This window comes from Grus americana, chromosome 1 (genome assembly GCF_028858705.1).
Source record: "Grus americana isolate bGruAme1 chromosome 1, bGruAme1.mat, whole genome shotgun sequence".
In the NCBI taxonomy this organism is placed as follows: Eukaryota; Metazoa; Chordata; class Aves; order Gruiformes; family Gruidae; genus Grus; species Grus americana.
In genome coordinates, this window is record NC_072852.1 from 106,885,067 (window position 1) to 106,912,541 (window position 27,475).

The 27,475-nt window shown below is 38.6% G+C and overlaps 1 protein-coding gene across 3 annotated transcripts in view; it reads left to right on the forward strand.

Annotated features, from left to right (window-relative positions):
- Positions 1 to 27,475, forward strand: part of ROBO1 (roundabout guidance receptor 1) — a 736,398-nt gene that overhangs the window by 175,845 nt on the left and 533,078 nt on the right. Inside the window, exon 1 of one of the 3 annotated variants that reach the window (XM_054805438.1) lies at positions 19,318 to 19,398. The exons of the other annotated variants lie outside the window; for them this stretch is intronic. The gene's annotated coding sequence lies outside the window, so the exon portion shown is untranslated. Of the gene's footprint in view, positions 1 to 19,317; positions 19,399 to 27,475 lie in introns of those variants that run through there. 3 annotated transcript variants of the gene reach the window in all.

A 27,475-nucleotide genomic window follows, 5' to 3' on the forward strand; every position in this document is an offset into this window, starting at 1 on the left:
TTTGAATATTACTTATACGGTTGTAAATTTTAATACACATTTCATTTATAAAAGAAGAAATAATGATAATTTCATTAAAAATAAGTTTAAAACTACTTCAAACAGTGTTTTGACATTTTTGAAACCCAGTAAGTTTATTTTCCTTCTGTAGAAAGAACTTACTTCACAATTTGATTCCATTATGTTAAATAAAAGCATATAAAAATAAAAATTTACAAAATCTGTAATATAAAAAGAATCTACTTGTTTTGAGTGACATGAAAAAGTTCATGCCATCTGATATTTTTCTGGTATCATTACCATCAGCATGGGAAAAAAGTATTCCCACTCTTCTATTTAGAAGGACAATATGCAGTGGACTATAAGAATCTGGAGAAAAATTAAAATAATATTTAGGAAGTTGATTGCTTTCAAAGGGCCACAAAAAGAGCTAAATTATGTAACCTGAACAGAAATTTTACTTATGTCAGTCAAGAACTTTCCTGTTGTTGTTCTGGTAGTATTATTATGTTTCTATGTTGTATCAGAGAGCAAATGGTGGAGTATAGTGATTCTGACCTTTGCATTCCTATTGAATTTGAAATATATAGTACCTTTTCAAAGAAAAAAACATGAAAATTGGTAATGAGTTATGGTCCTTCACAATGAAAGATGCAAGGGAGCATCATGCTTTAGCTAGCATGGTGCTTTAAATTCCATACCCTGGGATTTCCTTACAGGTTCTGGATGGACACAGCTGAATATTTTTCTTGGAAATCACCTTTTGCGATATACAAGTTGCCCTTGTAATGCAGTAAAACATACTCAATGCATACAAAATGTAGAGGTTATATATAAAAGCTTTCTACCGAGGTGGCATTAATGTACTCTGTCTTTTTGAATAGAAAGAAGCTAAGACTTTTTTTTTTTTTTTTTTTTTTTTGCTTATATGACTTCACATTTCATAGTCTATTCCAGTAGACAATGAAATTCAGAATGCTGGCCAGATATCATAGAGAAACTATACTGGGAGATTAAAATGAACAATACCAAACATAAATACAAAGTCTCCTTCAGGTTCCAATTACAGCACACCCATCACTCTCCACTTTTTTTTCTGTTCCCAAGGAACAGAGGAAAAATACTATTCTTTAATGTAAGATATGAATTAGTAGCAAGCTACCTAATTCTAGCACACACTAATAATACCTTTGTACAAGATAGTTTACTTCATTCTACCTTGGCCAGCTAGGCTGTCAAAAAAAGGAATTAGTAAAACAGATGTAGTATATTGTAAATACATAATTTCATTTGATGTGTAGAAAGCTTTTGCATAGAATCAGTATTTCTTTGAAAGTATCAAATTGAGCAGGAAAACAAAATCTACTACTAATCACAGCATTCTAAGCCAGTCAAGACAGCAGGATGTGTTTATTTTGAGATTAGTGGAAATCCCAACCACAGAGACAGTTTTGTGTCTTAAAATTTCCACACAGCTCTTTTGAGACTCACTTCTAAATAAAGCAAAAAATAAATACTGAAATACTTGAAATGGGGAATGAATGTGGAATTGTCAAATGCAAATGTTCATAATCATGAAAAATGCTTAAAGATAAGGAAGTGAAAAAATGCACACTGAAAAAGTGTGGTAGAAACATTGCAAACACTTCTGTGCTATCAAAAATGACAAAGAGGAGGTTGAAGTACTTTCCATTCAGCTCTTCTCCTACTCATCCCACTCCCTACCTTGTTTTCTTTGTTCCTAGCCTCTACTCTGGTGTTACTTACTAGCTCCTTTCTTTAAATGCCCTCAGTCGTCATCTTCTGTTGCCTTTCTCTTTCTCTTCATGTTACTGTTGGGTCTCTGGTTTGATTTACAGATTACGTGCTGAATTTTGGAGAGCACTTTCTGTTAAACGTATCATCTCCCAGACGGAAATTATGGCAGTTGCTTTGTGTAAAAGCCTAAAGACCTTTACCTGAGATTTCCTCTCTGCTGCCCGCCCCAGAGGGGCAGCTAGAGCGGCTGATGGCTTTCCATCAGTATCACGCTGCAGCTCTGTCGGGGCAGGGGGGGAATCTCATGCGGGAGGCTGGTGCTAGGGACCGCTCGGGTTTCATACCAACCTCTCCATTCAAAATTGTTCCTCAAGTAGCCTGAGGCCATTGACCTTCCCTTACTGTTATAAAGCTCTTGATTCAGTATTCACAGAGAGCAGGGAAACCTGAGATCCTGTTGTGTGTGTGTCTGTGTAGGAGAAGAGGTTGCGTCCATTTTTTCCTCCAAAACTCAAGGGCTGGGAAAATCTTTAGCTTGTAATACTTCCTTCCTGTCGGTCCTTTACTTTTAGAGGTGTGCTTCTATTTATATTGTATTAAAGTATTGGTAAGACAGCTGAGAATATGAAATAGAGGATAGCTTTATTATTTCAGATAAAGCTATGGAAGTAAGCATCTATTTGTTGCATTACTCTGTATGCCAAGGCTCATTAACGGTTGCTACTTTTGGTCAAGTCAGTGAAAGAAACTGAGTTGTTGCTTCATAAAGGAGAAGTTAACTCTTAGATATGTATTGTATGCATTAAGTAGTCCAGGAAACTTCCTGACTGCCATTTTGGAAAACAAAAAAGTCTGTGCTGAAGGTATGAAAAAATATTTAAGGAAAGGAGAACCAATACTTCAGAAACATATGCCTGACATGTTTATGGAGAAAATAAAACATGAGTAAGATGAAAATGGGATTCAGGTACAAAGTTTTCAAGCTAAGCCTTGGGTCATATAAATGTTAACTACATATTGATCTTCCAAGAAAGGATTTTAAGACAGAGCAGACTACGTAAGGGGAAAAACTCTAGTTAACTACAGAGACCTTGCTAAGGTGGTCTATTCTTGGTGCAGTAACTAAAACGTACTTTCAGTTGGAAAGCAGGAAATGCGTTACAAAATACTAAGCTATACTATCTTACTTCTTAAGCTATACTGTCTTACTAACCTGATATATTTGTGAAATTTCGGTTTTCTTCTTGCTTGTGGAATACTAACTGCTTGATTGTTTTTAACTTTCTTTTCTCATCTTTCTCAAACTGAAGTCAATATATCAGTATTGCCTCAGATAACGGGGCTTGAACCATTTCAACTCTTGCTCCCCATAAAAGCAAAGCTCAGGCGTCAGCCAGCCCCTACCTTGTATCTGAATTTTCTTGCCAAGAAAGCCAGAATGTGAACCAACATGTGAAGAGTGAAGATAATCTGGGGGTTTGGGCTGCAGTAGAGACCAGAGTCCCAAGGTAACATGACGTTACAGATACAGTTCTGCTTTGCTTTACCTCCATAAAGGGGAAGAAGGAAACTGGACTCTCACACCTGGGAAATACGTAACACGTTAAAGGCAAAGGTCTATTCTGAAAGCCTAATGTGAAGAATCAATTCTATTCTGTAACTGCTTGTCACAAGTGGCTCTTTCATGCATGAATAATAATATTGAACTCAGTGAATACTCAGGTGATTGGTTTCTCCAAGATAGCTAAGTGCTATTTTTTTTTTTTTCTGCTTTGCGATTCCTGGTCAAGCGAGTACACCGTGTTGCTAAAGAAGACAACTAAAATATTCTTAAAACAATGCATAATAATGGGCCAAACATCTGAATGTAAAAGAAGTCATTGCTCATGTATTTACAGTCTACTATGGCTCTTGAGCCTCTGCCTAGGTCCTGATATTATTACACTACACTTTCGTGCCTATTCCAGCATAAAAAGAGTTAACTGCCATGACCAATAAATGTGTTCCTTCATATCTGTAAGCTCCTTTGGCAATTCCACTACTTATTAGGGAGGACTGATTTTTATCTGTGGCTTGGATTGCTTGCTTAAAAAGCGCGTTCACTTCCTAAGCCAAAAATAATACAACTGCATAGTGATGCTTCTGCTGTCCCAGCATTCTCTAGGACCTAAATCAGAGCGTGACACAAGTGTGACTGGCATAGCTACTGATACAGCAGTTATGAAAGTACATTTTTCAGAAATGTACACTGGCCTGCAATGTATATTGTCATACTTCTCTATATTAACATTGATTTTAAGTTACAGTCATTTCTTTTATTGCAATTTTCACAGGGAAATCATGTACTAGCTGCTAATATGCTATCTGTCTCCAGGATGCTTGGGTAGCTGAACCTAATATTAGTATTTCACTGACCTTATAAATTTTACCTTTGGGTTTATTTGTGTTTTGTAATAGGTTTGGTTTGGGTTTTTTTAATATTTAAGCTTTAAATCTTGTTTGATGTGTTAGAAGACAAATAACCTCTAATGAAACTGATGGGACTGTCCCTTTCAATTACAAAGACAAAGGAATCAATGGGACTCATTTCACACATTAAATGAGGTTGGTATTATTTAACACTACAATGAGGGACAATAATTGATGATAAATTACAAATGAAGTCCTATTGGATTATGCATTACTTTACTCATAGTGGTGTGAAGGATTAATTAAATTGTGTAGGAAGCTGCTATACATGACTTTTTCTCAACTCTGCCTCAGCTATCAAACCATAGGATGAGCATGTAAAGCATGCTTTTATTTTTACTTCTTTGAGGGGAGAAAAATCAAATAATGCATTTTATATTTTTCTATATATGCATTCAGATGGACCATCATTGGTCTTTAATTGTTCATTTCAGCAATGCAAGGAAAAGGAAACATAAAATGAGAAGAGAAGTCATAAGATAAAACTCAGATCCTGAACACAAAAACTACCATTTATGTAAGGCAAGGAGAATTCAGTTAAATTACGTATCTTAACTTATTCTGTACACAAATGTGGTGGGTTGACCCTGGCTGGGGGCCAGGTGCCCACCAGAGCTGCTCTATCACTGCCCTTGTTCAGAAAGGTATAACAAGAAAAGGTATAACGAAACGCTTGTGGGTCGAGATAAGGACAGGGAGAGATCACTCACTAGTTATTGTCACAGGCAAAACAGACTGAACTGAGAGAGGAAATTCATCCAATTTATTACCAAGGAAAACAGAGTAGAGGAATAAGAAATAAAATCAACTCTTAAAACACCTCCCCCCACCCCTCCCATCTTCCCGGGCTCAACTTCACTCCCGGCTTCAACCTTCCCCCCCCTCAGCGGCACAGGGGGATGGGGAGTGGGGGTTACGGTCAGTTCATCACATGTTGTCTCTGCCGCTTCTTCATCCTCAGGGGAAGGACTCCTCCCATCCTTCCCCTGCTCCAGCATGGAGTCCCTCTCACGGGAGACAGTCCTTCACAAACTTCTCCAACGCAAGTCCTTTGCATGGGCTACAGTCCTTCACGAACTGCTCCAGCGTGGGTCTCTCCCACAGAGTGCAGACCTTCAGGAGCAGACTGCTCCAGCGTGGGTCCCCCACGAGGTCACAAGTCCTGCCAGCAAACCTGCCCTGGCGTGGGCTCCCCTCTCCACGGGTCCACCGGTCTGGCCAGGAACTTGCTCCAGCATGGGCTTCCCACGGGCCACAGCCTCCTTCAGGTGCCTCCACCTGCTCTGGTGTGGGGTCCTCCATGGGCTGCAGGTGGAATCTCTACACCCCCTCATCCTTCCTCCATGGGCTGCAGGGGGACAGCCTGCTTCACCATGGCCTTCACCACGGGCTGCAGGGGGGATCTCTGCTCTGGTGCCTGGAGCTCCTCCTGCCCCTCCTTCTGCACTGACCTTGGTGTCTGCAGAGTTTCTTACATCTTCTCACTCCTCTCTCCGGCTGCAAAAGCTCTCTCTAACTGTTTTTTCCCTTCTTAAATATGTTATCACAGAGGCGCTGATTGGCTTGGCCTTGGCCAGCGGCGGGCCCGTCTTGGAGCCGGCTGGCATTGGCTCTGTCAGACACAGGGGAAGCTTCTAGCAGCTTCTCACAGAAGCCACCCCTGTAGCCCCCCTGCTACCAAAACCTTGCCATGCAAACCCAGCACAACAAAGATATATGAAATTAGTTCATATTCCTCCTCAGTCACTGCAGGTAAGTGCTAGTGCACTTTTCTGCACTAGCACCATCAGTTCTTTTGTAAAAAAGTATCAATCAATATTCATTCGCATTATTCCTGAAAAAAAAAAACAACCAACCAATCAAAACACATAAAAACTAAAAGAAATGTGTTTATAGCAGTGATTTCTGTAATGCTTTCATCTATCAGATAGAAATGGTCGATCCCAGCAGTAAATGTTTTTTATGGGTTTATTATTAATTTATTTGTTTAATTGGGTAAAGATATGAGGCTTGATATTAATTTCTTAAGGATCCGTTAACTACTTTTCCATTTTATTCCCACCGTTAGTCCCCTTACGCGCTCGGTAGCTCCTCCTGGTACCCCTTGCCCTATCGAGTGAACTCGATTTCTCCAGCCCGCCAGTTACAAAAGAGACCTCTGTAGCCCACCCCAGTCTCAGGGAAGTGCTCGTTCATAGCTCGGTCAGCCAGGACTGTTGTTCCAAGATGAGTCTGGAGCGATGCTTCAAGTTAGCTTTGCCGGATCTTTAGCCAGATGCTAAGTTGTTTTGCTCCAATATCCTGCTCAGTTCTTGTAGGAGGATGACTCGTTTCTGCCTCTGGGCTGGCCGCTCTGTTTCACTAGGCGTTTTCCTTGAAAGTGTAAACGCGAGAGGCTGTAGAGGAGTCAGCCTCATTGCTCAATGCCCGTGTCATGAGGATCTCCCTTACTCACCGCGGCAGTCTCTGCAGCTATTTTGTGGCGTCCTGGCTCTTTTACAGGCAGGTAACACTAGGAGTAGGATAACGTATCGCAGATAACATCTTTCCTGCGATACAGCACGTTGTTTTCTGTTGAATCTGAGGCAGGCTAACCAACGTAAAGGAAATGCTCTGACCAGTGTAGACCAATTTAAGAATTCATTTGGAGAAGTTACTAGATACCCTTTTATTCTATGAAATATAATCTTGTGAAATGTAATATCAGTGGGATTACTCCAGGTTTAAAAACAAAAACCCCAAACAAAACCACACACCTTTTCACATGAGCAAAGATTTGCAAGGAGGTCTTCTGTTATGCTGCGAGGTACTCCATTATTTATTTTCTCTTCCCATTAGGATGAAAGATAAAGTTAAATATGCAACCAGAAGATGTTTCCTAAGACATAAAATTATACTTTTGGCTGACCTCGTGAGGTATTTATGATGTTGGGAAGTAATATTTCAAGGTTTTCTGCAACCTGCTTTGTAGTCTGTAGTTCCTTTTTTCTCTTTTAGTATTTCTTATGTAGTGATGACAGTACAGCAAACTGTCGGTCACAACTAGCTCATGCACATCCTCCTGTCAGTATGCGTGTGGAGCACTGTGGAGATCTAATGGAGCAAGGGAATGAAAATCAGAAGGCAAAGTCATCGCTGTGTGACTTTGAAAAGTCACTTAGCCTTTTTAAACAGGAGCTGTCACAAGTGGACTCAGCTGCGCTCGTTCTCCTTTGTTGTGTCCGGGAAAAGATCTGTGTATGTTAATCAACCCTTCCACCTCTTGCACTCTTGTGTCAAGTCTTGAAATTCCCATCAGCTCCTAGCTCATACTAACAACATCAGAACTTTAAACCTCTCTTTTTTTTTTTTCTTCTTCTTCTTCCTTTAAAAGAAGAGTTTTCAACTCTCTTGTAGAGAGTAAGCTTTCAGAGGAATACTTGAAAACTTCAAAAGAATGCATTGTGAAGTCATAATCATAAAACCAGAAAAATTAGAACACAAGATCTGAATTGTATTTTAAAATCTTGTTATTTGGGAGGTCTTGTTATTTAGTGTTATATTTTTCTGGATTAATTATAATGAGAGTTATGTTGCTTTTGAATGACAAGCAAACGTTTAATACAAAAATTGCATAATTGTTTTATAAGAAACGTAGAAAGTGCTTAGCTTCTGCATACTGTAAAATAATTTTGAAAACTCCAAAGTCCCTGGAAAGAAAAATCAAATTCTGTTATCCCACCGAAATGAGAATATGCTTAAGAAAGGTTAATTATGCTGTTCTGACTCCAGGCCATCTATCATCATGTTGACAGAACATTTTCTTCAGTGGTGGGAACAATGATAGGGCGTAGCAGTGATGATATAAATTAAATAGTCACTTTTTCATGTAGATGCATGCCCTTGCAAAAATAATGCATTGGGATTCCCAAGTTGTGACAACGTAGGAAGTTGTGATTAGAAAAAATGGTGAGAAAGGGTTTGAAATGTTCAAGTATATTTCATTGACATGAAATGCATAAAAAATTGTATTTAATAACCTCCTTTTAAAATTATTTCTAATTAGCGAGACATTTTGGCAGGTGCACTTTCTTTTTCATCTTTGAAATTTTACCTTAATTTTTTTGACAGACTAGTCTCATCATAATTACAAAAGAAAAGGCAAAGCACCTAGGTCATCTAATCTACAATTAACTCTGCTAATTTCCTGGAAGAATAAAAAATAGATTGATGTAAAATGTTACACATTACCTGATTCATCAGAATTATTGTTAAACCTAGGAGGAGTAGAACTTCAAGGCATATTAATTATGCTAAGGGTACATCACTGCAATGTACAACACTTTTAAAATAAAAGTATTTTCTGATCTTATGTTAGCACGTACATTAAGGTGAGAAATCAAATCCAACTCAGTGACATGCCTTTAGCCTCTGAGAATTTAGTACAAGTGAGAGAGATTTATCCTCTAATTATATAACTAAACGTGATCAAAAAAAAAAGTGAATTTTCTGCAGGGAAATGTTCTTGCCTGTTGAGGAAATCTTCTGTGATGTGCTTTAACTTCAGTCCTTCTGTGTTTGTAGAATCATTTTGATGTTGTAATGGTGGAAGCAATGAGGAGAATGCTTATCCCAGATTCTGAATGACCAACGTAATTTGGAGTCCACAATTACAAGTGCAAAATAAATAGAAGGAGAAGAAAACCATAATCACACTAAAACTAAATAATGGCTCTGCTCTTCCTGAACGTCAGCTGCCTCTTCTCCTGTATCCTTGGAAAGTAAAGAGATGAGGGCGTGATCAAGGGGCCGCGCCGTGCGTGTGTTGTTTCTGGTGTGCAGTTCTGCTCAGTGAATGCAAACCAACAGACCCCTTCTGTTCATGATGGAGTAGCTGCAGGTATCTGTCACACAGGAGGAAGGCATGTTCTCATTTAAGCATATTCTTAAACCATTCGAGGCTTTTTAGATTAAAACCAACACGTTGAATTCTTCCGGTTTATTCTTTGGCACTGTGTGGATCTGCCCAGAGCACTGATGTAACATCCTCCCCCACGCACACACTATAACCAGATGGTCCCAGAATGCTGAAGTGGTTTAAGTTTACCTTGATTTCACTGTGACACCTTGCCTAACATGGGATTTTAGCAATCAAATGCTGAGGTACGAAAGCCATGAATATTTTTGTGGCAAATTTTATATTGCAGAAAAGTTTTGCTGTTTCAGCCAGAGATAAATCATTAGTAGAGCTAGAATCAAAAGGAAACCATGAAGCAATTCTGTTTTCTGTTGAAGGCAGCATTAAAAATCCCTGCTGTTTTTGGTAAAATCAGTTAAATCTACATTAAGTGCGTCTGAAAATCCTATTTTAGGTGTTTTAGCCACAATTTACCAGATCTGTTCAAACTCACCATTACCAGCACCTAGTGTTCCCAAGGGCATTTGCAAGAGCATCGTCTTAAACACTGTCCCTTAATTTTATGCACGTGGGTTATTTATGTGTGGTGCTCTGTCTTTTTGTCTTTCTACTCTTTCTGCTGTCTGTCAGAGGAACGAAAGGACTCCAGTTTTCCACTACCCTGTCCTCGTAGATTCTTTGTGAGAGTCGCATTCCAGTGTAACGCCGGGGGCTTTATCAGCCTCTGAGATCCCTTTTAAGTTGTCATCCCGCGGATATGGGAGATTGGATCTCCTAATAGGAACAGCCTAGTCAGGCTGTAAAACTTACCCTTTCCAATTATTTTCTTCATTAACCACAAACACTTTTGTCTCCACCACAATGTTCAAACCCCAGCTCCATTTCTGTTTTTCCTAAAGTATTACTTTTCTCAAGTCATTTACTTTATACTATTCATCAATCCATTCCCTATATTACTCTGCAAACCCAGTAAGAATCAAGCTCACCCAGAAGAAATGAATGGCATCTGTTGTGAGGTATTGCTTGCCACTAGGGGAAAAAGAAAAAAACAAACCACCAACAATTCCTTATGCCATAACATTTTTGACTTATGATATAGGGAAACACCTTTAGGAAACGCTAGCTGTGGGCAGATATTTCAATGATAAACTAGGGAATGAAAGTAAGCTAACTAAAAAAAGACACTGCAGATTTTAAAGTGTCTATTACTAAATGGCAAGCATGCAGCTATAGATAAGTTTTGTTTTCAGTGATGAATTCTTTCTAGAGCTCCTCTAGGTAATTTTTTTCCTCCAGAAAATTGTTTCAAAAAATGAAAATTTAGTATTTGTGCAAACATACATTGCTTTGAAGATCTGTGCCAAAAGTGTGGATTTGTCTGGCACTCCTGATTTTTTTATATTTTTTTTCCCAGTTTCCCTTACGTATTCATCCAAGGCACAGAAACAATACCAAGCAAAAATAGTAAATATTTGAAGACACAGCTGAAATTTGGACACTATATACCTAAAAATATTTTGTGAACACAAGGAATTCATAAAGCAAAGAGAAAGAGCATTTGTTTAATAACTGTTATAAACAGTACCAAACTTTAAATGGGAAAAATCGTTAGGCAAAACCCGCTGCGCACCCACACACACAGGCAGACAGCCATAGAGGAGACGAGATGCAAATGTTAAACAAAGGTACATCTCTACCAGTCTCTCAAACAATCCCAACAATAGTAACAAAATCCTAGCTGAAGGTCAGGTTAAAAGTATTTACTGCTGCCTGTTCTTTTTTCATCTGCTAGGCATTGCTGAATAGGGATTATGCATTCTGACCACAAATTTCAACACGCGTTTCTATTTTTCCTCCACCTCTCTGTGACACTTTTTTTTTTATCAGTACTGGAACATATTCTAGTGAGCTTGAAGTACCCTGACAGCTAACAGGCAGGTTGAATAAATTGTTGCTGTGTGCCTGGGGGTCTACATTTCCCTGACTCCTTCTCTTTTCTTTCTTCCCTGGCCCCATTCCTCTCCCTCCCCTTCCCCTCTCCTCCCCTCATTTCCCTGTCCTGTCAGCTGTTGCAGAACTCCATTTTTAATGCATCCTGTACAATGTGTACAAGACTGTGCATGGGCAGGCTCGTCTTCCTAATCATATTTTATACCCTTCTAAGAGCACACATCGCCATAACAACAATAATATTTTAATATTCGTAGCAAGGTATTTTACATGCATGAAATTTGGAGGTCTTGTGCTGCCTAACACTGTATTCTTTTAATATCAAATTCACTTCAGCATATGTGACGTTAGTAAACCAGGCAGTTGTGCCGCGGCTTTGTTCTGGATTGTCCCTTTGATCACATCATGCTTTAAGGAGTCTATTTGCCAGCAAATAGGAGTTGCCCCTCTGACCTTAAAGAAGAATATTGTCCCTTCCCACTGCAGTAATGACTTCTTTTTCCCATATGCCCAGAAGGATGGAGCTTAAGAACTGTATTCCTAGTAGATTATACTGACAGGCAGTAGCTCTCTGGTGCATATGTTACAGTTTTGCTGGCTTACAGTTGCATTTTTTTTCCCTCTTTTGGTAAATATAATGTTGAGTTTGGGTTACTCTTTGCTGTAGCATGATATATTCACAACTTACGAAGATGTGGATGTGGTCATTAGAAGAATTTTCAATTTATTTCTATTTATCACATCTGAACCTTTCAGAATTTGCATGGTGTGCCATGTGGCTCAAACTGAATAACCTGCTGGCAAAGACCCAGATTCTTAATTACTAGGAGTTTATACCCTTTCTGTAGAGATGGACGGGAGGGAAGAGTGAGAGGAAGGATGGCCATGGCACAGAAATATTTTAAAAGTCAATGAATTTTTGTGCAGTATGGCTAAGCGCAGACTCAGAAGCCAGGCATAAACTTTCTGTCTGTACCGTCGCTTGTTTGCTTTGGCCCAAAGCCTGTGCAAGAGACTTAGGAATGTTTAAGTGTGGGCTATCTGGTGCTGATCCCTTCCCAGGCTTGGTACAGCCCGCCTAGGGGAAGGAGAATACCCTCAGAGGTGTTAAGGAAGTGTCAGTCCTCCCCCAGAGGTTCCTGATCCACGGCCCAAGTGTACGTATGAGCATGGGGATGGTAGGACCTGAATTTGGCAGATGGAAGTGACCGACTGACACCGACTAACCAAAGTGACCTGTGGAGTCTCCCCCTTGTTGACTTGGAAACAAAAGACGCAACTATCATATGGCAAAATAGTTGCTACCCTCATCTTTCTGTCTTCGTGAAGCTGAGTAAGCCCCGTGTTAAGCAGCTACTGAGCTGCTGGCAGTACCCTTCTACACTGAAACACTGGACTCTCAATTGTGACATCGGCCATCTGATTCATCTTCAGTTTAGGCATCAGGCGGAAGAGATGGATGAAGATCAAGGGAAATAAACTGGTAAGCGTCCCTGTGGTAACCCATCTTCCCTCATAAATACAATTCTCGGGCTTTTTCTTGTCCAGGGCTGACTCATGACTTGAAAAAGGCATTTCTGCTTTCTATGGACAGATACTAGCCAGTTCACTGTATCCCTGAGCTCTATGTTGTCATGTAATTTCTGCAGAGCACAAGGATTAATTTCAGTGCTAGTTACATTTCATAATGATCTCTGAGCAAGTACAGTTTTGACATTCCTGACTTCTGTGATGTATCAATTGAAAACCTCATTTGTCTTGACCGAATTTATGGTATGTGGTAATTTGAGAGAGATCATCTCTCTTTTATCAACTATGCTTTTATCACTTTACTGTTGTCTTCAGCATTTTATCTTCTGTACTCTGTAAGTTATTTTGAAAACAGAAATTTTCTTCTATAAGATTACTATATAGGATATTTCCAAGACTTTTATTTCATTTTTTGGACATTAAGTCAGTTATACAGTAGGCACTTTGTGAGGTCTGAGATTTTTTTTCTGGATTGATTGTATCAATTCACCTGAACTTTCCACTTATAATCCACTGAGGACTATCTGTGGGCAGATGTATGTGCTTATCCTCCATCTTGTTTCTGGAGAAATATTTTTAATTATTTGCTACAGAACATACACTAAAAATATTAGTAAGGGGCATTTTTATTTATGTATCTGCTAGCTTCACTGTGAGAATTAGTCCACTTAAGTTTCGTGTCTTAATAGCATAATAACCCTTAATTAAATTTTAGAATTCTTAATGAAACAGAACTTAAGCTTCAAAAGCAATATTTAATATAATTGTAATAGGAATGTGTTTTGTTAGTATATTGTTCATTGTAAACCTCACTAAATTAGAATTAGCATTTGTTTTAGGAAAAATGAGGACTGTAACACATTCTCCTGTATTAAATTAGTTGGAGGAGGAGGATATCAATAACAAGATCCATGGATGAGGTTTCTGCTGGAAAAATTAGTTTAGAAAAAATAGTAAGTCAGATTGAAGTTTGAGTAAATAATATTGCTTTTAAAACTTTCTTGGTAAACAAAGCTAAAAACATTAGATGCATTATTGTAAATTACTTCAATATTAAGTTGTCTTTAATTGTAGATGGAACATATGGAAAATTTCAGAAGGATGATCTAGTGAAATATGCCTAACAACTATATTCAAAAAACAGCACCTTATTTCCTTAGCGTGCACACTAATGAGAAAAAGCATTATAGGACTGCCCTATTTGAAGTAAGACAAAACTACTTCAGCATATTTAGTAAACTACTGTAATCCTTTCTCTAATTTTTCAGCTGTTTATGATTCTTATAGAATACAGAAAATTAATTAATCTAGCAAGTACTAAATTATTAAACATTATGTTATAAACGTCACACAAGTTTTAAGTGTTTGAGATTTTTTTATTGGATCTTTCTAAAATGAGTAGAGATTACAGCAGTCTTTATTAAAAGAAAAATGGAACAATCTAAAACTTTAAAATAAATTACATTCTCATTTTTATACATTGTTTAAGCATGTCAAAGCCAGTTTATGGTTTTGTTTTTTTCTCCTTGAGGGAAGAAATATCATGTTTTCGGATTTTGATAGCATTATATCATATTTTGATATTAACACTTCAACATTAGCTGGGATTTTTATTGCATGCATATTTTCTGGAATTTATCATTTCTGAGCGAGCAGTGTTTTGCTTCTTTCCCCAGTCATCTGATTTAAAGGTCTTTTTGAGACACTGACACTTCTTTTCCTCACAATCTTTGTCTAAATTCTATGTGACCAATGGAGAAAATTCCACTGACCTCCACGTGGTTAAATTACCTCTAAGGGCGTAGTATTCTGTAAGGATATTTTTATGACTGTAAGCTACAGAATCAGTTCATATGTGTGGGGCTTCATCACTTTGCAACATCTTGATTCTAGATCCTCTGCTTTTGAAATGTTTGTCTATTATTTTTTAACCAAGAGAAGATTAGTTGAAGCTAAACAGATTTTCATTGAACAGAAAAGTAACTCGAATCTGTTTCCATAGTGTTGGAAGTTTGACGTTTCTTATTTTGGATCATTCTCTTTGAAGTTCAAGTTTTATTATGACTTTATAACTCTCCGGTTTCCTTAATTTAGAGCGAAAGAGGGAGAGAGAGTGAGAAAAAAAACCCCTTGGAACAGTATTCCTTCTTAAGATGGCTGAATTGATTTCGACATTGTATGAGGTAGAAACAACTTCAAATACTCCATGTGAACATTTTGTGATACTTAAATCCTACTACCTCATCTAAAAATTTCATTGGGGTTTTATTATGTGCCTGAGAGCCATAAGATATCCTCAAATCTCCTCTGCAGACTTCTGACATCTGGTTTTATTTTTGTGTTTATGGGGCTAGGAGCAGCACCCATGGCTAATTGAAGACTTGCTGCTGTGTTCCCGTTCTCCAGAAGGAGGTGGATGACCCAACCTCCACTGTGTGACTGGAGCAAAAAATGAATACTATTAGTCCAAAGTGATATTATTCAACATATATGGTATTCTAATAAAATTAAAACTGCAGAGCATACACTGGTATTCATGTTTGATGCAATGACATACCTTGTTCATATGTACTGACTATAAGAACATAATATTTTTACACTAGTAAAAATGGGAATGTTCAAGCTTTGCAAATGTTATAATTACTAACTGGTAATTATCCTATTTCATAGTTAAGCTGAGATTGCAAAATCTGGAATAAAAATAAACTCTGTATCACATTCAATTTTTTAAAGAAGAAATGAGCAAGCAATCTATATACACATTTTTCAGAACAAAATGTAGAGTGAGGTCATAGTTTCAGTGCTGAAAAACTTTACTAGACTTAGGTTGAAACTTTTGGACTGTCATTTTGTACAGTATACAATATAGATCTTTTAAAGGCTGTAATAAATTGAATGTAGTCTCGCTCCTGTCTAGTGAGTAAAATATAAATACCTATGCATTCTGCTTTATTTGCAAGACCCATGACAAAACAATTCTGTTACAGTTTTGAATAAATAATACTGCTTTTAAAAGTTTCTTGGTAAACAAAGCTACAAGCATTAGATATACTATTGCAAATTACTTCAATTTTATATTATGTTTAATTACAGACTATTACAATGATAGTCATATAGACTATTTCATAAACGAGTTCTGGTGTAGAATGTCTAACAGAATTTTATGTAAAAGAATTCCTATAAAAAGAGTACTAAACAATAAATTTTACCTTAAGGATTTCAGACAAATTAAATGCAAAAAAATAAGCAGGTTTTGAGCAGATAAATATTCAGGTATTTCAATCCTGAAGATTAAAAAAAAAAAAAAATTATGTGATTTTAGCTTTAGTGTTTTTTAACCATTTTGTAAATTAAAAAGACATGTTCAGACAGGAGTGGCAAACACTGCAACTGATCTCACTGGAGCGGAGATCACTTTTTTTATGTGAGGAACTTGGTTTAGAAAGTCATTGTGATGATACTATATTTTAAGTTTCTTGTCTCTCAGACCTCATATTTCCTATCCTTTTTTTGCCAAAGACTATTTAGAATAGTTTATCACCCTCACGGCTCCCAGCAAAGTGCCTGACAAAAATCTGACCAGCAATAATTTTTTTTCTACTGATTTTTTCCTTTTCCTTTTTTATTTTCATTTTGATTTATAATATTACAACTTTTCTTCATGCTTCCTTAATCCTTTTTACCATTTTAAGTTCAAATTTTGCCTTATGATTTTCTTCTCTACAGTTTCCTTCTGTGTGCTCAAAGGAATAGCATGTTCTCATGCCTTTTTTTTTTTATGAGGAGTTGGAGAAATTCGTAAGATTCAAAGAAGAATAAAAGAAAAACTGGATGTTCCGCTGCCAGAACCAGAAATCTTGCATGGAGTACTATTTCAAGAGTAAAAACTGGGAGAGTGGTTTTGAAGGAACCATCTGCTGGCACAGAAACACAGAATAAAAGATTTGGCTCCTGAAGCTATTCATATGTACTCTAGAAAATTTAAAAAACATTACCTCTCCCTTTCAAGAATGGTGAAAAATTCTGAAATTACTGGAAAAGTTTGACTATTTCCAAGACCATATGTTCCTATTTGACAAATCGTACCATTTGGCTATGTATAAATTAGACGTTTATTCTAATAAGTTGTGGTTTGCCAATAAAAATGAAATATGCACTACAATTATAAAATGCTGATGCAGAACTTCACAAGCTAATTCAAGGCCAAATATTTATTCATCAACGTGTGGTGGTTCAAGTTCAAAAACACATGTTGTTATCCCCAGAACAAATCTTATCCAGAGGTCTAAATCAATACTTTTGCAAATACTAATTATTGTTCTGTGTTGCACAAGAAAAAAAATGTTCCCATATATCAAAGGAATATTTATAGGTCTGGTGACTCCGCACCTTTGGAATTTGAACTAACAGACCAAGTCTGTATTTGATAGCGAAGGATTTAGAAGGTATGCCCTAAGCCTTTCATGTCTCAGCATTGCAGTGTGAAAAAATGTTTCATGTTAAGTATGAGTAATGATCTTCAGAATCTCTACAGTCACTTGTCGTAGCCTTCATTTCAGCTCGCTACATAATTTGGGTCCAAATGTTCTTAGGTGTGGTTGATTATTTAAATCCAATACCAATGAAAATTGTTTTTTCTTCATGTTAAAATTCTGTTGTTAAAAATTAATCTGGCTGTATTGGTGCCATTTATAATTACTAGTATTTGCTTTAAAAACAGTGGCATCTACAGTGGCATCTATGGTCTTGATTTTATTAAACCAAACGTTAAAAGTGTTTTTAAAAGTTTTCAAAACTGATTGCTTTCCAGACTTTCTTTGGGGTTAACTTTAAAAAGCCAATATGACGAGCTTGCGTTAGTCATGAAATAAAGTTCAGACATTTCCCCGTAGCTGCAAATTTAATAGACTGTTTCATTACTCTGTTAAATACTGAGTAAGTTGTCCTTTAGTTAGAACTCCTGCTGATTTTAAGAAAAATTGAGTTCCTTCTTCCTGCTTCTTCTTTCAGGTGTTCTGTTTGTTTGGGGTTTTCTCTTTTTCTTTTATACCATTTTCTAAACTGTGACATACCAAGTTAGAGTTCTTAATTTCTGGTCTACCTTGCGTTACGTAGTGAGCGCAATAAGCATGGTAATGTATGAAGCAGTTACATACATCTCAGAATCATGAATTTAAAGTATATCTAATTCAAAACAAATCAAGCAGTGACACGGATTACAACTATAAAGTTACTCTAGGGATTTCTGTGTATACACTGCACAATTTTGCTGTGTGCTAACACTTCAGATTCAGTAAATGGACCTCACAGAGTGTAACTGCCAACATATGTTGTAAGCAGAGAATTATGTCATGTAGCGTTAAGGCTAATAGCCTAAATTACAGATAAATGGTAATGGATCCACAGGTGGCCTTACAGTGCCCACTACACAGTGTAGCGGCTAGTCAGAGGAGAAGCTATCACCTTACAACACAAGGTGTTAGGTATTTGCTTCATTTTATTCTCCATCTATTTGCTTACTATAAACAAATAGTAAATAGATATCCTAATATATATTGCATATATATGTATGTAAGGGGATATGTAGCCATGGAAAAGGCTCGAACTGCCCCCAAGAGAGAATTGCATTGCATTGCTCACGTTAGGAGAGGAGAACAAGAAATTATTAAAGAATCCCTAGAATGTTAGAATGAAGGGAACAGGTTAGTTAATTCAACTGAGGCCGACTCTTCCTGTAAAAAGGTCCTCTAAATGCATAGTCTGATAAACCAATCAATCAACTTTACGTTAAGTGAATAAACAATTTAAATAACTTCAGTTATGCCAGTTCAGTTTATGCCATGTGACTTGCCCAAGCTGACCAGTTACGTGTGTGCTTTGTGAAGAAGTGTAGGGGATGGAGAGGAGGAGGAGGAGGAGAAAATGAGAAGGAAGATGAGGGAACGCAAGCAGGGGTGAGCAAAGGGAAAAGCTCTGTGCTCTTCTTACAGGGTTCTCTCTCCCCTCCTTCCCAGATGTCACTGGAATTTATGTGGGATCAAAATCTGCCCTGAGGTTTGTGAACCAAATGCTTTTGATTTCTGTGGAGTTTCTTTACATCTGAGTTGACCGTGGCTTCTCTTTGACTGTTTGTTTTTTGGGTTTTGTTTTGTTTTTTAATTAATTAATAAAATCCCACTGCATAGCAAAAGCTAATAGTAGGTCTTGGAAAACGATGGGAGAAAAAACACTTTTGGAGGCAGAGGTTCACTCCAAAGCCAATGTGAATGTTAAAGGTGTTCCTGCACAGCAAGGCTGAGATTCATTTATGCAATGTACGTTGAATGTATCTAAAATAATAAAAAAACCAAAACCCTTTGAGCCAGCCCTCTGGGTTTGTACTAGATATTTTGAGCTGAGTTACAGCAGTCTGCAGTGGAGAGAAGGAAACGCGGAGTGGGAGTCAGCCAGGAACGCTGTTGCCTACTTCCAAGGCCTCCCAAAAAAAGCACGTTCAGGTTTTTTCCAGTATGAACTTCCATCAGACCGCCCGCTGCCACCGTGTCAGCCTGGAGCCTGCGCGGCTGCGTACCCATCCCAGGGACTGCCACTCACACCTTGCACTTACTCACCTCTTCCGTGGCACTCCTGGTCTTTATTCTCGCGAACGTCAAGTCTTCAGTTCGAGAAGACTGTAGTACTTTCTTTGCAAGGCACTGGCAGGCTGTCATACTGCACACTTCTGTAGGCTTCGTTTTTACAGCCGACAGTTTCCATATGAACTCTGCAGTGCAAATGCACTATTTGCAAAACCAGTAAGTTTTAGAGGTTGATTTTTACTCCTTTCAAAAACCTTCCATGTTGTAGTACAAAATATGCAAATATATGTCAATTTTATGCTAATTCTTAATAGTAATGCATTTTTTAAAAATTTAGTCTTTTATCTAGTAAGCTAACAGTATTTCTGTGACTGCTAATATTTTTAAGATCTGATTAAAATATAACTAAAAGTGCTTTTCAATTTTTTAAAAATGGGGGTTTTTTTACACTCTCATAAATCTGAAATTATTGTCTTAACTGGCTTGTCCGAAAAATTCATGTTAACAGCTTTCATCTTGAAAATAGCTCTGAATGCACCTAGAATAGCTGTCAACAGAGCAGAAATTGGTGAAATGTAGCAGACAACAGGGCCACATGTAAGTGAGAAGCAAATGTGTTAACTAACGTGGAAAATCAAACAATCAGGAAAAAAAATAGAAAAGAAGAATAGACTAGACTTACTAATGAGAGAAAAACAAGGTTTTCTGTGGGAAGCAAAACCTGCAGGCACTGAAACCATTTTACAGCGTTCAGGGATTTATACTGCTAACTCCAAAAGGTGATACTCATCATTCCCATCTTATGAGAAAGTATGTTAATCACTCTCTCATCTTCCTTTACTAAAGTTGAGTATTTTTCATTTTATTTTGATGATAATTACGTATTTTTGTGTTATACATAAGATATCTATCTTACCTGAAAGGAAAATGGTCAGGATTAAATGTCTCCGAAATGTGAGTTGACAATCTTTAAAACAGTCACTTATATTTTTCCAGTTATTTCCTGGTTCTTTCACATATGTATTTTCAATGATTTCTCAAAATAATGCTCTTTATGATAGCTAAAAATGATAACATGAACCCAAATCTTAAGCAAGCCTTATGGTGGCATATAAGAAATTTCATCTAGCAGATGACAAAAGCTTCTGTGCGTTAACTGAATCAGAGCTTATATTGGAAGCAGTTACTAAATACTATGAAAAAAGTATTCATTTTATTATTGAAGTTATTAATTGCAAGTAGGTCATATACTTAGGAATGTTAGTTTTCCTGTGTCTTAGTTATTATGATATCATTCTAATCACCAATATTTTATACTGGTGATTTTCTAGATTAGTGTGGAATTCATTAAAAACAAATACTTCTGTCATTGGGCTGATTTCCATTAGCACATCTGTGTGCAGTGGTACAACATGAAACTTAAAGTGAAATGCTGCCCTGAATCAGCTAAGAAAGTATTTTTGAGTTTGATATATAAACAAAAGCCAGTCACAGTGGCCTATGTTCTGAGTATCTCTATGTCCCAAACTACAGAAAAATGTATTTGTATTATATTTCACTTGAACGCAGAGTTGGCATGAGATTTTAGATGGTAATTTTAGCCCCATGCTCTTTATGACATATCAGCTAGTGGTGAGACTTTTATTTCCATACATCTATTAAGGATACGACATTTTTAATTGCATCAGCTCAGTGCTTTAATCAGAATTTAAGGTAAATGTTTTCATTTAGCGTATTGATTCTGTTCCAATTTAGATTTCCCCATAGCTCTAATTCACCCAAAGAATCTCACTGGGGAGATTCTCAAAGGCACAAATACAGGTCAGACCACTAATTTCCATTGACCACTGAAAATTGTATCACTGCCTTCTCTCTGGATACATGGAAACCCAGTTCCAGTTGTTCTCTTAATAGGAATGAACATCCGTCTTTCTCAAATAGGCTTTGAAAATGTTGATCAAAGCAGAGGAGGCCAGATGCTCACAGTTTGCTGTAGTTCTGCTACGGTCGGTGAATTATTTGCACCATTTGGGACATGAACCATATCATTGCTAAAATGATTATATGTTACTTAGTCTCGTAATAACAAAATTCAACATTAAAGAATTAAGTTTTCCCAGCTAAAATGGAAAAAGAAAAAATGTTGTATGGGGTTGGGGGGTTTTTTTTGTTTTTTTTTTTTGAAAAATCCATTCATTAACGCCAATGCAATTGCCTGTTAAAGTCATCCTTCAACTGTTTTTTTTATTAGGCTGTGAGACATTGACCTTCATTCTTGTTCTGATCAGTATGGAAGCACTGCAGAGGAAATGCCGTCACCCGCTTGGATAAAGATGCTTTCACTGCAGTGCAATTTAGGTTGGAATAGTGTTGGCAGATGCAAAAAAGTGCGTCCAGACTCTTATACCTGCTTTTGCACGTTTTGTCATAGTTCCTCTTCTCTGCCCATCTGCCAAAATAGTTCCCCATGCTTCTGGTGCCACCCATGCCAGGAAAAATCAACTGATTTTGTGTTCCGCCATCATGCCCCATTCAGCAAGCATCTGCAGAAAGCCATTTATTTTCTTAAATGAACAGAACGAATGCCATGAATATCTCCATCTTCTGGGATAAATTTCATGGGGTTTTTATATACTTGGTAGGCTGCCTCCAGTTTCTAGCTTTCTGAGCTGAAATGTACAACAGGGCCAACAGGCAAGATGCATCGCATTTTTATCTCATGTCATCTACTCAAAATCAGCTGCTTGGGAGGGAGAAACCCTCGCCTTGGTTTCTCATCATCTGTTATTCACTGGTGTTGGCACAGTTCCCAGCCCAACTACCTTTCCTTCACACCTCTTCCATGCGGTACCTCAGCGCTGAGTAGGGGTTGGCTGACCAGAGATACAGAAGAAGGAGGTGAGGAACGTTATTGGAGGATATACTGGGAAAAAGAAAGTACTTCGCTGAGACAGAGAATGAAGAAGTCAGAACTAGGTGGAAAGGAAAATAAGATTTCAGTAAAGAGCGATTAGCAGAAAGGGAAGAAATTTTAAAAACGTAAGAAACTGTGGTGGGTTGACCCTGGCTGAAGGCCAGGTGCCCACCAGAGCCGCTCTCTCACTCCCCTCATTCACTAAACAGGGGAGAAAAGGTATAACGAAATGCTTGTGGGTCGAGATAAGGACAGGGAGAGATCACTCACTAATTATCGTCACAAGCAAAACAGACCGAACTTAGAGAGGGAATTCATCTAATTTATTACTAAGCAAAACAGAGTAGAGGAATGAGAAATAAAATCAACTCTTAAAACACTTCCCCCCACCCCTCCCATCTTCCCGGGCTCAACTTCACTGCCGGCTTCAACCTTCCCCCCCTCAGCGGCACAGGGGGACGGGGAGTGGGGGTTACGGTCAGTTCATCTCACAGTGTTTCTGCTGCTTCTTCATCCTCAGGGGGAGGACTCCTCTCATCCTTCCCCTGCTCCAGCATGGAGTCCCTCCCACGGGGTGCAGACCTTCAGGAGCAAACTGCTCCAGCGTGGGGTCCCCCATGGGGTCACAAGTCCTGCCAGCAAACCTGCCCTGGCGTGGGCTCCCCTCTTCACGGGTCCACCGGTCCGGCCAGGAGCTTGCTCCAGCGTGGGCTTCCCACGGGCCACAGCCTCCTTCAGGTGCCTCCACCTGCTCCAGCGCGGGGTCCTCCACAGGCTGCAGGTGGAATCTCTACACCCCCTCATCCTTCCTCCATGGGCTGCAGGGGGACAGCCTGCTTCACCATGGTCTTCACCACAGGCTGCAGGGGGATCTCTGCTCCGGTGGCTGGAGCTCCTCCTGCCCCTCCATCTGCACTGACCTTGGTGTCTGCAGAGTTTCTTACATCTTCTCACTCCTCTCTCCGGCTGCAAAAGCTCTCCCTCTCTAAGTGTTTCTCTTCTTCTTAAATATGTTATCACAGAGGCGCTGATTGGCTTGGCCTTGGCCAGCGGCGGGCCTGTCTTAGAGCTGGCTGGCATTGGCTCTGTCAGACACAGGGGGAGCTTCTAGCAGCTTCTCACAGAAGCCACCCCTGTAGCCCCCCTGCTACCAAAACCCTGCCACGCAAACCCAACACAGAAACAAAGAAGAAAAAAAATTGCAACAAGCTTTGTCTTTCATCTTTCAATTAAAAATGTCCACATCTTCTCTGAACGCTTTCCTGAAGCCCACTAACATTATATTTTAAGTGTGTGGGAAAAAGTAAATATAGAAATGCAAATTAGGCCTGACAGATTAGCCTAACAATCACTTTTTGAAAAACAGAAGGCCGACCACAGTTTAGCAGTTTATTTTGAGAGCTGAGTAGGATGGCATATTTTTACATTAAGCAATATTAATTTTAGTTTTCTTGTGTTTATTTTTGTCTGAACATACCCTTATAATTCACCACCACACAGTAAACACTCCTACATTTGCCTGAATTAATAGGATAAAGATTACCACTTTGTTAGAACAGATAATGATCAATTACTTGCATACATGAAATATGTTTGGGACATGTTTAATCAATAAGTTAGACGTTAAAAGCAAAAAAAATTATCTTATAAAATTTTACTATGGGAAGCATTCTTGCGGTGGTCTCATACAGCTTCTCATTTATGCTAACGTAAACACTGACTACGCTGAAATATCAGTTCACGTAGAACTATGTAGACCTGTTAGTCATATAGTCATACATAAAAATCCTAAGTGATCATTATAAGAAGGCACGCTATGGCTGCTGATTTGGGGTGAAAACAGTAAGAGACAGAGTGCCTTAAAAGTAATGAAGTGGCATGGTGTAGGGGTCCTGAGAGCTCTTGAGATGCACTCAGGTTTTTTTGCTGATTTAGTGCCAGAGCTAAGAAGGGATATTGAGATGCGATGTTTTTGTGCAAGTCATGCGTCCTTTACTAATGGCGTGTTGGGATTCAGAGCCTGCTGGTACTTTCTGCTCTTAAAGAAGCAATTTTGTATTGCATAGAAGCTATTTGTGGATGTCGAAGGAGGCAGGAAGGAACTTGACTTGGTAGCCGGCAGTAGTATCGCATCACTCAGATACCCTGGCTCAGCCAGGGTGGGACTTCCCTGCTTTTCTGGTCCTTAGCCGGTTGGCTACCTTTTTTGTTTGTTAGTTTGAACAGTGACTGTAAATGGATAAACTCTCCTGGAATGCCATGGTATGAAGAATAAGTTAGCCACCTCCAGCTCAAATAGCAGCCCTTAAGAGATATTTTCTCATGTAGACTTTAGCCGGTCACAATGTCTCAGATGTCTAGGTTGCTTAGGAAGGCTGATTTCTTCTGCCTGAGTGCCAGTATGGAGATACCTTATAGGAACTTACTTTGCATTCTTAACAACAGCAAAACCCCTTCTCTGTTGCATGTTTATGGATCAGTTTTTGTTTGATTTACTTCCTGATGGGCTTCAAGTGTCTGTTGCAAACAAAGAGAAACAATTATGTGTTACGAGGTAAGAAAAAAATACAGTCATATTTCTTCGTTTCTCGTACTAGTTAGGCCAGCAATGTGGAATTTCTCATGAAAGACACAGTAGTTGCTGACTTAGCTTTACTGACATTGTCTAATGCCTACTCTTCTGCAGCCAGAAGGAAAAAGTAAGTCTGGTAGTATTCTTTGATCTCTGTATGTGTTTTGAAGTCTCTTTTATAGTTGATAGTCTCAGATCCTTGCACTTGAAAACCCAAAAATCTGTGTTACCTTGAGGGCATGAGGCTAGATAGCAAATTGATAAGGCAGACGGGTAAGAAAAATTACGTTTCCCCCTCAAACCCCAAATTTATATCTTTTTAAATTTTCATTAAGAGGAACTTCATTCCATGTTCGTTGTATAAAATAAATGAGTATATATGTATGTTTGGTTGACCTAAGCTGAGATTAGTTTACTCAAATGTTACTTCAATCAAGATTAAATAATATGTATCAAAACTGATTTTTTTAATTGTGCAACTCTTGCTTTGTTTATGTGTTTGTGAGTTTATTGGCAGGAGCGTGTATACATAGATGCATGTACATGCACTTAAAAGATTTGTCCATGTGTATTCATTTATGCGGAATACATTTGTTTTCCTCTACCACCAAGAACTTAAACGGTGCTAGCAAAATATATAATGTTATGGTTGAGAATTTAAATGCTTAAAAGTGAGGAACTTAAGAAACAAACAAACACGTGCCCTCATAAGTGACTACTTTTAAGGTATAGTTGTGCTAGACTATAAGGTCTTTAGGGGAGAGGTAATGTCATTTTATATCTTTATACAGTGCCAAGTTCACTGTTGGTGTTGAATAAGTAAACTGAAAAAGTAAAGAGTATGTTAGTAGGATGGTAAATTTTGCATATTTCCTTAATTTTGTGCATTTGGATGATAAAAAAAAAAAAAAGCGTGTTTTGTACTTTCCATGAGCTACAGAAAGTCTTGGGATCCTTTTGTTGGTTGTTGTATTTAATAGTTCTATATTACAAGCAAAACAAACCAAAACATACCCCTACCAAGTTGATCTGGGAACTTTACCATTTCCCCAAGCTTGGAGGGCTAAAATGGAGTGTAGATCTGGTCCCCACACACACTGCTGAATTATGTGAGCATGCCCTTCTCTTCACAGAATTGCACTGTTTTCATGGCAAACATTGCTGTGTCTCAGTTGATCTCCCCAGAGTTGTTAGAGTCATAGGGGCTGCAAAGTAAAACTCGGGTAATTTTTAGCTTTAATGAGCTCTGTAACTGTTGTCCTGTCATGCCTTAAAGTCTCCGTATGGCTGCCTCACAGAGGCTCTCTGATAGTTACCAAATTTAGTCTTTCTTCTAAAATGGGAGACTGTTGCAGAAATGCATCACAGGCAATGTAAGAACTGTATGTGGCAGCGGTTTAAGCACGGCTTGTACTGCAGAAATAGAGATCTGCTTTTTTTTGCAAACTTGATTAAGATGCCTTAAAATCAAGGACCCTCAAGGACAGCTCATTACCCTCCACAATAAGAGAGGGAGAGAGCAATAGATGCCCTTACTTACGAGTTGACCCAGTCCTAGTGTGAGTCAGGAGAGGCTGACTCATGAGCCCGTGCTATGGTGGCCAAGCTCTTCAGCTCTTCCTCGTCAGTCTGTCGTCTTTCAGCACTAAAGCAGCGCACGACCTCTGTGGGGGGGGGGGGAAAGCAAGCTTTCCCAGATCACCAATTTCCAACATAATCAGCGGTGAGTTCTTCAGAAGGGGTGACAGAGAGGTCCCTGCGTAAGGAAGTGGCTTTGGCTTTGAGGAGAGTGGAGAAGGACTTCTGTGCTCAAGAGGGCTGACCTCACGGCCTTGCGGGCTTCCAGTGAGAGAGGCTGTAGCTTTCATCATGTTTCGGCGAGTGAAATATCCCTGTGCGGAAGAGAGGAAAGTTGTTTCAAACCCTTCCTGGAAGGCCGTGCCAAGATGCTGCAGAGAGCTCTGCTACCCTTTAGAAGAAGGTAAAGGTGAAGTCTCTAATGAAGGGAGAGAGAACTTTAGAAAAAGTTCTGCTCTTTATGGATAAAAAGGTCTGTGGAAGATATCTGATTGAAGGAAAGAACTATGCAGTAAATTGCTAGTGACTTTTATCTGTGACACACTAAAACAAAAATTAAAAAGGCTGGGGCATAATGAAAGCTGAGGAGAAAAGAAATTAAATATGTCTGAAGATTTTAGAGAATGACATATATTAAAGTTAGATAGAACTAGTGCAACACAGACTATAAATTCATTTTGTAATTTTATCTTCACATCCTTAACTTCTGACTGAGCTGCAACATATAATTCAGGAAGGCATCCAGTCTTGGTGTAACATCTTCAAGTGGTCCGCTGCATCTCTGAAAAAGTTGTCTGCATGGCTAATTTGAGAATTAATCACATTGCTTTTGAGTAAGTTTTCAAATTGCTAAGGAGCTCAACTGAGCAGAAATTATACAGCAGAAACTGAAACTAGTTAAATGAGCTATAAACCACTGAATCACATAGGAGCAGGCCACCTTTTATGGGGCTTCACACCTCTGAATGCTTAATCAGTTTGGTTTTACTTGCTGTAACTCCAGTGGGGAAGGCAGTGGACTGGCATTGCTTCTATGGCACTAATTGTCCACTATCCTGCTAACCAGCAACACTGTGCTTGAGGGACTCCGTTAGACAAGGTGACACAGGAATTTTTTTGGTGATTAGATTTCCCTGTCTGACTGCATTTTTGGTGTGAATGAAGAGAAAAACGGTCACTTACGAGCTGCTGGTTCAGGTATCCCTTCACATCCATCAGGTTTTCTGAAG